This window comes from Stegostoma tigrinum, chromosome 2 (genome assembly GCF_030684315.1).
Source record: "Stegostoma tigrinum isolate sSteTig4 chromosome 2, sSteTig4.hap1, whole genome shotgun sequence".
NCBI classification, from domain to species: Eukaryota; Metazoa; Chordata; class Chondrichthyes; order Orectolobiformes; family Stegostomatidae; genus Stegostoma; species Stegostoma tigrinum.
Window position 1 is genome coordinate 146,459,477 of NC_081355.1, and position 11,841 is coordinate 146,471,317.

The following is an 11,841-nucleotide window of genomic DNA, read 5'->3' on the forward strand; positions in this document are numbered from 1 at the left end:
TGGACTTCAGTAGGGAGTGGATCTCCTGGTTCATCCATGGTCTCACTCTGTTGGATCCCCCAAGATATCTAGCTTTTGAGCAGTTTGTTACTTCCTTGAGATATTGTGAAAACTTTGCTGAAGTCCTTGAAGACAACATGAATGCACTGTTATCGTTGATCGTCTTGTTACCACAGGAAATTCAGCCACGATACTTGGAGATGACCTTCCCTTAATAAGACCCTGCTGACTTTAGTTTAAACTGTTCTTCAAATATTTTTAAATAACTTGCCTATCACTGAGGTTGGAATCACTGGTCTGTAATTTTGTATATCACTTTGCCAGTGGTATATTAGCAGTCCTCTGGAACCATGCTGATCACCAGAGAGCATTGGAACACAATGATCAAAGTTTCAACTCTTGCTTCCCTTAGCCCCTTGATGCATTTCATCCTGACCTGGTAATTTATCCACTTTGAAAGCTGCCAAATATGTTATTGTTTCCTTCACTGCTGTTTATCCCAGTCACTATTTCACACTAATGTCAGCTTTCTCTTTTCCTTTTTCTTTGTGAAAATTGTCACAACACCTTGCTCTGGGAGAGCAGGGGCCAGAGAGAGATGACCTGTGAGAGTGGAGGCAAATGCTTTGGAGTTTGTTGGCAACAAATGCTGCCAATCAGCTCATGACTCCGAAGTTTCAAACATGGTTCTGAACCCTAATTCAGGGCCATAGAAATGTACATGGAAACAGACCCTTCGGTCCAACTCATCCATACCGGCCAGATATTCTAAATCAATCTAGTCCCACTTGCCAACATTAGACCCATATCCCTCCAAACCCTTCCTATTTATATACCCATCCGGATGCCTTTTAAATGTTTTGATTGTAGCAGCCTCCACCACTTCCTCTGGCAGCTCATTTCAATATTTGCTTTTAAGTGACTAAGGTTTCAGTGGGGGAGCACTTTGGGGCCAGTGATCATAATTCTATTAGTTTTAAAGTAGCTATGGAAAAAGATAGACCTGTTCTAGAAGTCAAAGTTCTATAATTTGGAATTGTATAATTTTGCAAAGTCCAACTGCTGTTACTGCCTTTTTTTGTGCTTTTCAGCAATTTACCTGTGTATTTGTTCTTCTATTTCCCTCTGACTGTTTTAGAAGTTTAAAATGTATTTCAATAATCTGATTGTCCTTTTTTTGTTCCCCTGGAAAAACCCTTGTGGCTTTGTTTCGATGCTCAGTCTAGCACATCATCCACCCCTCCCAGCTGTGTTTTTCTTCTAATCAGTATTAAGACATCCACTATCTTATTTTTAAAATAGACTCCTCTTTCTACCATTGAACTTTGTATCCAGGCATGTTGACTTGCCACTTCTGTATCAAGTTTCAGTGATAGCTCTATCACAGTGCCTACCTGTGCCCTCTTCTTAGCTTTATTCATCTCTTTATATTGAAGCATTTGATCACTAATCACCGAATAATTAATTTGTTATTTTTTATTTAGCTTTAATTTCCTTTTGCTCTTCAGGATTATTAGACTGATTTCCTGCTTTTTATTTCTAGCATTTTTTTTTCTGACACAATACAGAATAGGAACAGGCCCTTCGGCCCACCAAGTCTGTGGCAGTTCCTCATCCTTATTTAGAGCCACATTCTGCCCTCTTAGATGTATGCACACACTTTTTCTTCCTCACAAGCCTAAATAAATGGTCTCCAAAGAAATTAGTCCCAGACTTTAAGTACAGGGAGGAAATTTTCAGGCCAAGGAGCCAAGCCAGCTCTTCTGTCTTTTCTCTTTTTTTAACTTTTTTTTCCCCTCTTTTTCTTCTCTCTCGCCATCTGACTGGTAGTCACCTTCTCTGCCTGCAGACCCACGAGCAATAGTGTGACCATATGCAGAAATGTGTTATCTGTGTTGCTCTGAGTCTCATATCCATGTTACATGGTGCCAGCTGCTGCTCAAGATGTGAAATCTGGAGCATGAACACTTTCTGCTGGTGATACCTTTATATAGACCGACATCACTAACTGTCCATTTGGAACAACATAGGTACTCTATTGGAGTGTTATTAAATTAAAGACTGATAGGCTTAAAACAGCAAATTATTGTGGCATGTCCGTCTCCGAATAAATATTTCCCATGTGTGCGCGAATACATATGCATGTGGGGGGAAAAGAGGAGAATGCTGACAACTGTAAATGTGCAACCACAAACACAACCTATGTTAATGATTGATGCAAACAAGAAGTTGCTGGACAAGCTGTGCAGGTTTGGCAGATCTGTGGAGAGAAATCAGTGTTAATGTTCAGGGTCGAGTGACCCTTGCTCAGACCTACAGTTTTCTCTCTCTCTCTCTCTCTCTCTCTCTCTCTCTCTCTCTCTCTCTGTCTGGAGTTCTGAGGACCTGAAACATTAACTCTGTCTTTGCAAGATGCTGCCAGACCTGCTGAGCTTTTCCAGCAATTTCTGATTTCCAGCATCAACAGCTGTTTTATTTATTTTAATTAATAATTATGTTAACACCTAGAAGTGGTCAAAATACTGTTTTGTGATTGGCGATTTATTTCATTGAGTGGAAATTGCTCAATGACTGAGTAATGTAACAAAGCAAACTCCAGGTGTAGGGTTGTTTACAATGCAATAAAATTTACCTCACATTCTTTTGAAAACCTCATAGATAACAGTGTCTTAGAATCATAGAGTTATGCAGTACTGAAACAAACCCTTCAGTACAACTCATCTGTGCTAACCAGATATCCTAATTCAATCTAGTCCCATTTGCCAGGATTTTGCCCATTTCCCTCTAAAACCCTTCCTATTCATGTACCCATCCAGATGCCTTTTAAATGTTGTAATTGTAGCAGCCTCCGCCACTTCCTCTGGCAGCCTGTTCCGTACATGCATCATACTCTGAATGAAAACATTGCCCCGTTAGGTTCCGTTCAAATCTTTCCCCTCTCTCATCAAAGCCTGTAGTTATGAACTCCCCTATCCTGGGGAAAAGACATTGGCTCTTTACCCTATCCATGCCCCTCATGATTTTATAAACTTCAGGCTTCAACACTCGAGGGAAAATATCCCCAGCCAATTCAGCACCTTCCTGTAGTTCAAACCCTCCAACAGTCTTCAGAAAACTGTCCAAGTCTTTTCTTTATCATATCCCAAGTGTGTACTTACTTCTAGAAAAAGGAATTTCTAATGCATCTTGCTAACATTGACAGTGTAACGGTATAGTTTTGTAACCCAGAAAACATGACTGTCCTTTGGAAACATGAGTTTGAGTCTTGCCACAGCAGTGATGGGTGTGAATTCAATTAATAAAAATCTGGAATTTAAAGGAAGCGAGTCCAACACTAACTGAAACCATTCTCATAAAAACCCATATGGTTTGCTGATGTCCCTTCCTTCAGGGAAGAGAAATCTGCTGAGTGTTGCACATGTGATTCTATATCTACAGAGATGTTGCTGATTCTTAACCGTAGTCTGAAATATCCCAGTAAGCCAATCCATTGCATTGAACCACAACAAAGTCTGGGTTAAGGAAATGGAATTTGATGGACCACCAGCATCTTTCAAGGCACTGGAAAAAAGTAACTGCAGCTACTCTTGACACTACAAAGTCCTCCCTCTTAACATATGTGGGAGTTTCTGTCAGAAATTGGGAAAGCTGCCTCGCACATTAGTCAAGCAACAGCCTGACATAGCCATACTCTCATACCTAACAGATAATGTCGATGATACCACTACTATATCGGAAGAAGTGGCAGCACACAGTTGGGAAAGGAGAAGTTTGTTTGAGAGTCCATAATATTGACTCTGGAACCCGTGAGGCCTCCAGGCTTTAAGTGAAATGTTGGCAAGGAAACCTCCTGTTGTCTATTGCCTCGTCCTCCTCCATCCATGCTGCAACTGTACAAAACGCTAGTGCGGCCTCATTTGGAATATTGTGTGCAGTTCTGGTTGCCCCATTACAGGAAGGATGTGGAAGCATTGGAGAAGGTGCAGAGGAGATTTACCAGGATGTTGCCTGGTCTGGAGCGCAGGCCCTATGAAGAAAGGCTGAGGGACTTGGGTCTGTTCTCATTGGAGAGAAGGAGGCTAAGAGGGGATTTAATAGAGACATACAAGATGATCAGAGGATTAGATAGGGTGGACAGTGAGAGTCTTTTTCCGAGGATGATGAATTCAGCTTGTACAAGGGGGCATAGTTACAAACTGAGGGGTGATAGATTTAAGACAGATGTCAGAGACAGGTTCTTTACTCAGAGAGTGATAAGGGCATGGAATGCCCTGCCTGCCAATGTAGTTAACTCAGCCACATTAGGGGCATTTAAACAGTCCTTGGATAAGCAGATGGATAATGATGGGATAGTGTAGGGGGAGAGGCTTAGATTAGTTCACAGGTCGGTGCAACATTGAGGGCCGAAGGGCCTGTTCTGCTCTGTATTGTTCTATGTTCTATCCCCCACTCCACCCTACTTAGGTGCTGAATTAATTTTCCTACATTTTGGACATCACTTATACAGACATCAGAATATACACTGGTTGGGAGCTTTAATATCGTCCATCAACAACCAATGATGGGCCGTGTATCACCGTTATGGGCTGGGTCCTTAAGGGCGTGGCTGAGTAGACTGGATCTCTGGTTGGTGAGGAAACTGACGAGGGAAAATGTGCCTGGACTCATCCTCACTAAACTCGTAGCAGATGCATCTATCCATAGAACATAGAACATTACAGCACAGTACAGGCCCTTCGGCCCTCGATGTTGTGCCGACCTGTCATACCGATCTGAAGCCCATCTAACCTACACTATTCCATGTACGTCCATATGCTTATCCAATGAGGACTTAAATGTACCTAAAGTTGGCGAATCTACTACCATTGCAGGCAAAGCGTTCCATTCCCTTACTACTCTCTGAGTAAAGAAACTACCTCTGACATCTGTCCTATATCTTTCACCCCTCAATTTAAAGCTATGCCCCCTTGTGCTCGCTGTCACCATCCTAGGGAAAAGGCTCTCCCTATCCACCCTATCTAACCCACTGATTATTTTATATGTTTCAATTAAGTCACCTCTCAACCTTATTTTCTCTAACGAAAACAGCCTCAAGTCCCTCAGCCTTTCCTCGTAAGACCTTCCCTCCATACCAGGCAACATCCTAGTAAATCTCCTCTGCACCCTTTCCAAAGCTTCCACGTCCTTCTTCTAATGCAGTGACCAGAGCTGTACACAATACTCCAAGTGCGGCCGCACCAGAGTTTTGTACAGCTTCACCGTAACCTCATGGTTCTGGAACTCAATCCCTCTATTAATAAAAGCTAAAACACTGTACGCCTTCTTAACAGCCCTGTCAACCTGGGTGGCAACTTTCAAGGATCTGTGTACATGGACACTGAGATCTCTCTCCTTATCTACACTACTAAGAATCTTACCATTAGCCCAGTACTTTGCCTTCCGGTTACTCCTACCAAAGTACATCACCTCACACTTGTCTGCATTAAACTGCATTTGCCACCTCTCAGCCCAGCTCTGCAGCTTATGTATGTCTCTCTGCAACCTACAGCATCCTTTGTCACTATCCACAACTCCACCGACCTTAGTGTCATCTGCAAATTTACTAACCCATCCTTCTACACCCTCATCCAGGTCACTTATAAAAATGACAAACAGCAGTGGACCCAACACCGACTCTTGCAGTACACCACTAGTAACTGGTCTCCAGGATGAACATTTCCCATCAACTACCACCCTCTGTCTTCTTTCAGCAAGCCAATTTCCGATCCAAACTGCTATATCTCCCACAATCCCATTCCTCCGCATTTTGTACAATAGCCTACTGTGGGGAACCTTATCGAACACCTTGCTGAAATCCATATGCACCACATCAACCGGTTTACTCTCATCTACCTGTTTGGTTACCTTCTGAAAGAGCTCAATAAGGTTTGTGAGGCACAACCTTCCTTTCACAAAACCGTGCTGACTATCCCTAATCAATTTATTCTTTTCTAGATGATTAGAAATCCTATCCCTTATAAGCTTTTCCAACACTTTACCACCAACTGAGGTAAGGCTCACTGGTCTATAATTACCAGGGTTGTCTCTACACCCCTTCTTGAACAGGGAAACCACATTTGCTATCCTCCAGTCGTCTGGCACTATTCCTGTAGACAATGACGAGTTAAAGATCAATGCCAAAGGCTTGGCAATCTCCTCCCTGGCTTCCCAGAGGATCCTAGGAGAAATCCCATCTGGCCCAGGGGCCTTATCTATCTTCACCCTCTGTAGGATTTCTAATACCTCTTCCTTGTGGACCTCAATCTCACCTCGTCTAGTGTCCATGACAGTATTGATACGGATGACCACCACATATTGCCACCTTGAGGAGAGCTTTCACTTTGAGCGTATCCTACATCATGGTCTGAGGCGCTATCATTGTGATAATTGGGATAGATTTAGAATAGACCTAGCAACTCAAAATTGGGCTCTGTAGGGTGGTGTGAGCCATCAGCCACAGCACAATTGTATTTAACTGTAATATGCAATCTCATGACCTGGTTTCTTGCCTGACTCCAACATTACCACCAAGTCAGGAGATCAGCCCTGGCTTACTGAACAGTTTAGGAGCTCAAGAGACCTTGAACAGCACGAGGCTTAGCTGAAACTGATGTGTCAACCTTGTCAAACTGCACCTCTGACTCCTTGTGTGCTCAGCACCACACGATAGATAGAACCAAGGCCCCACAGACAACAGATCTGATCTGAACTCTGGCATATTCAGTTGTCATTGGGAATTAAATAACCCATGGGAGGAGGAAGGTCTATAAATATTCCTATCCTTAATGATATTGGAACCCAGTGCGTCATTACAAAAGAGAAGGCTGAAGCGTTTTAACTCGTTTTTTGACAGTAACTATCTGGTGGTGGTCAGTCACATCTCTGGTTGTCTGCAGCATTACTAATGCCAGTTTTTGATTAATTTCACATGACATGGAGAAATGGTTGAAGGCTCTGATTCCCTGAACATCCTGGGGATGATTGACCAGAAACTGAACTTGACCAGCTGTGTAATATTGTGGCTCCAAGCAGCTAGGAATCCTGCAGTGAGTAACTCACCTCCTGACTCCCAAAAGCCTGTCTTCCATCTACAAGGCACGAGTCAAGACTGTGATGGAATACTCCCCACTTGCCTGGTTGCCTTGTTAATTGAGAGCTTTTTTAAAATCTATTTAAGAAGGGGATAGATAGGTTCTCTAGGGACATCACATGCATCCTAGGACAAGCCAAACAGAGACACGCACGAGAATTCCTCGAAGCATGGCATTCCAACCGGAACTCCATCAACAAACACATTGATTTGGAGCCCATCTACCACCCTCTGAGAAAAAGCACAGGAAATGACATCACCAACCCAAGGAAACCTAAATAGGTAAATAGAAAGCGGGACATAACACCAGCGCTTCGTCGGAGGCTCACTGATGATGTTACCTAGAATGGTGACGAAACGTCTAAAAACTAACCTGCCAGCTCAGCGAGCAAACTCACATCCAGGTTCTTGATTGCTAAGGAGATCAAGGGTTATGGGAGCAAGCAGGAAAATGGGGTTGAGAAACATATCAGCCATGATCAAATGGTGGAGCTGAATGGCCTACTTCTGCTCCTCTATCTTATGTGTTTTATTTTGTTTGTTTAATCAGAGCTGGTTTGACTGCAGATTTGATCTGTGTTGATGTTTTCTTTTGGAATGGATCAGGTTTGCCGGAGTGAACCACATTCACTTAGCCACAAGATTGTGTCAGCCCAGTGATGGGAAATTAGCAATGCAGTTGTTGAAACAGTGAAAACAAGCATTAATAACTCTCTGTTGAATGCATTTACAGCTTATAATAAAAGCAGAAAGTGCTCGAGAATCTCAGCAGGTTTGGAAGCATCCATTGAGAGAGAAACAGTGGTAATGTTGCAAGTTAGACATGACCCTTCTGTAGGAGTTTGTGTTTTTATTTCAGATCTCCAGCACTCGTAGTCCTTTTGCTTTTATTGCAGACGCAGGTTGACTGGTTGCACTCCTGGGAGATTGTTGCCCATAAGACCATAAGACATAGGAGTGGAAGTGAGGCCATTCGGCCCATCAAGTCCACTCTGCCATTTAAATCATGGCTGATGGGCATTTCAACTCCACTTCCCTGCACTCTCCCCGTAGCCCTTGATTCCTTGTGAGATCAAGAATTTGTCAATCTCTGCTGTTGCCACTACTGTTATTCCTGCTGTTTTACTAACCACAGCGCTGGAGGCTGACTCTACCTTGGATAACTGGTCTGGTATCACTTTCAAGCAGCATATGACTGTATACAGGCAGTGCCATCTTTATTGCTGGCATCTGCTGTCTGTTGCTTCCTGGTGATTTGGCACTGCAAACCTTCGCTTCTGAGCATGCATGGGTGTGCTGCACCCCTACCAATAAATGCAGCTTAATACAATTCTCTTTTCGCAAGTCCCCACTGTATCTGTTTTCACCATACTTTTGGATTATGGCCACCTATTCTTGCTTAAAATCGAAATTTATTCCTCATGGTGGAAAAAATTTAATAGACATGTTTAAAGTGAATTGCTACATAAAGAATGCCTTGAGGAGACTTCTTTTATTCATTCATGGGATGAGGGTGTCACTGGCTAGGCAGCATTTATTGCCCATCCCTAATAGCCCAGAGGCCAGTTAAGAGTGACTTGCATTGTTGTGGGCCTGGAGTCACATGTGGGCCAGACCAGGTAAAGATGGCACTTTCTTTTCCTAAAGGAATCGGGGAACCAGATAGCTTTTTCCTGACAATTGACAATGTTTCATGCAGAGCTGGAAAAAAAAATTAAAATTTCGGTAGGTCATTGACATGAGGCATTTAACTTTTAATTAATTCCAAATATTTTTAAATTGAATTCAAACTCCACTATCTGCTGTAGCAAGATTTAAACCCATGTCCTCCAAACATTTCTTGGATCTCTGGATTAATATTCTAACAGTAATTTCACTTCCCTCATCTATAGAGCAAGAGAAAAAATTAACATTTTAGGGAGATGTCAACACAAAACGTTTGACTTGTTATCTCCTCTTTCCCTTCAAATGCTGTTTCATCTGCTGCGTGGTTACATTTCTGTTTTCAATTCTGTTTTCTAACATCTGCAGAATATTGCTTTTGTTTCCAAACAATGATATTTAGGCCTCATAAAGGGAGACTTTGTTTTCCTAGTTTTGTAGTTTGTGGAAGGTGTGAATGCACTATTTTAAAGCTTTTTAGTTGTGATGTATGCGCTTCATCTCACTCATTCACTTACCCAGACTTGTAAGTTGAGACACCTTCTTTTCAGATTAAAGTGATGGGCTACCAGTGGCAGGTAAGCTTATGTGTTTAAGTTGTTTATCAGTTAGCTTGTTTAATTTCAGGAAAGACCAAACTGGTAGAGAAGTGTCTGGGGAAATGTTCATTTAGGCTGCTATCTCTGCAGGAATGCTCCCTTGGGAGCGCAGACATTGAACATCCTTTTAAATTAGGTAGCATGTTAATGAAGGAAATGAGTCATCCAACCTACTTTGCTTCCACATTTCCCGAAGTGCTGAGCAATAAAAATGCCATTGCATTCCAGTTTTTGTTGAAGTGGATGCTGGTGCATCTAGTATTGCAGGTGCATTGGTTTCAGGTTTTAAAAGGCTTGGAAGTCACATGCAATTTCAGTGTGAGATTGCTAGCAACACTCAGCTGCATCAGAAGCAGATGGACAATGTCTGTCCTGACATGTTAACACCTGCACTTCCCCTTTCCACAGATGCTGCCTGATCTGCTGAGCATTTCTAGCAGTTTTCTGATTTTTGTTTCACACGGGCATAAAACCTTTTTGTTTGACTGCCTCCTGTTTTGGTTTTTGTCATCTCCCTGTTATTACCTCAATGTTATTTTGTCTGGTTGCTTAATCTGCATAGGTTCCAAGTAGCCCAAATCCTGTTACACTCACTGCAGTCAACGATCCACACCAAATGCCTATCTGCAGCAAGCTAAATTTGAACCCTCCTTCCAGTCTCTCTTTGTCCTACATTCTATATATTCTTAAATTCTTTAATTGTCAATTCTTCTTCCTGACACCTCTGTCCATACAACAGATGCTTCAATTGATTTGATCCCTCATCCTTTCAGAAACCTTTATCTTGATTCATTTTCTTCAACTGAGCTTTTTAGTCGAATGGATCATGGGCATTGATTGCCTTCACAATTGTAAAGTGCCTTTAGACCCCTGAGAAATCCAGTGAAGGCCACTTGGCTGTTTGTGTTCTTCGCTAAAGCATTAATCCCAGTCTTCCATGAAATAACTCCACGCAGGTTAGTATCCCATCACCGAATAACCCTTTGTTTACACATTCATAATACATGATGCTGACCCAGCTAACTCAGCACCGGCTCCTAGAGTGAGCAGACCCCTGACACCCTGTTTATATTTATCAGCCAGGGCTCCTTGATTGAGGCTTTTAACCTGGTCCATTCAGGGACCTCATATTTTAGGAAGTCAACCTGGCTGACTCTTTCCAATTACTACAATCCACCTTTCTCTTCGTAGCCCTGTACTTTGTTTCTGCTTCTCTCTAATTGCCTTCTGAGTCTGTTACTACCATCATTTCAAACTGTATTAAAATTTCAATAAGTTGCTGCGTACAAAATATTTATGGGAGATTTATTAAAAACTGTCATATAAATGCTATCCTCTTTATTGGAAAGCACATTCTCTGCATTTTGTTAGGTCAGGAATTTGCTATGTAGCAAACTCAGAACGCTTTCCTGGAGCAATCTGTGGCAGATGCAGCATGGTGCTAGAAGTTTATTTTGATGAAGTGATTTGGTGCTGTCTAATGCAGTATATGGAATTAATAGGTACTAGCTACGCTGCTTCAGCAGTGATGTCAGATCATATAGGCTTGGGATTTTAAAAGGTTCTAGTGAAGCAAAGCTTAACTATACCTCTGTCCATAGTGTAAATAGTTAATAAATGGTTATCAGTTTTTCACTAGTATGATCTCTGTCTAAGGCTCCCAGACCCAGCTCATAATATTTGAACATTTAATGTTGAGGAGATCCAGTAGAAAATTAACAGTGGTCTAGAAGGAATGCCAACACAATATGAGCTTTAAATTAACTGTCTTTTGCTTCTGAATTCTCAGGTCGTTTCACACTTCTGTCTGTAGTACTACACCCAGTAATCATGTCTCCCTCTCTTGATTGGGTACATTTCCTTGCCACCTTGTTCCGTCCAGATTTAAAGTTCTCCTCCTTGTGTTCTGGTTCTTCTAAGGATTTTCCATCATTCTACCTCTGTCTTTGTCATCTCCTGCAACCCTAAAACTCACTGATAAAACTACCTTCTTCCAGTTTTGGCCTCACTTCCTCATTCTCTTTACTCCACCATTGCCTGTGGTGCCTCAGTCATTTAGGCCTCAAGCTCTTAAAAAAAAATGCCTTCCTGAAATGCTCCTCTACCTCACTTACCTCCCTGTTTAGAAGGCTGGTTCACAAGTCTGTTCTTTGAAGCTTTGACCCCATCCCCCCCATTAATGGGGAGGTGACCGCCTAGTGATATTATTGCTGGGCCAATAATCCAGTGACCCAATTAATGTTCTGGGGACCCAGGTTCTAATCTTGCTGTGACAGATGGTGTAATTTTATTTCTGCTAAAATCTGGAATCAAGAGCCTAATGGTAACTGTGAATCTATTGTCAAATATCTGGAAAAACCCATCTGCTTCACTAATGTTCTTTTAGGGAAGGAAATCTGTTATCATTACTTGGTCTGGCCTACATTTGCCTCCAGATTGACAGAAATGTGG

General features: G+C 42.2%; 1 protein-coding gene across 5 annotated transcripts in view; it reads left to right on the top strand.

Moving 5' to 3' along the window:
• Positions 1-11,841, top strand: part of prkag2a (protein kinase, AMP-activated, gamma 2 non-catalytic subunit a) — a 447,918-nt gene that overhangs the window by 72,048 nt on the left and 364,029 nt on the right. The gene's annotated exons all lie outside the window — the stretch shown is intronic.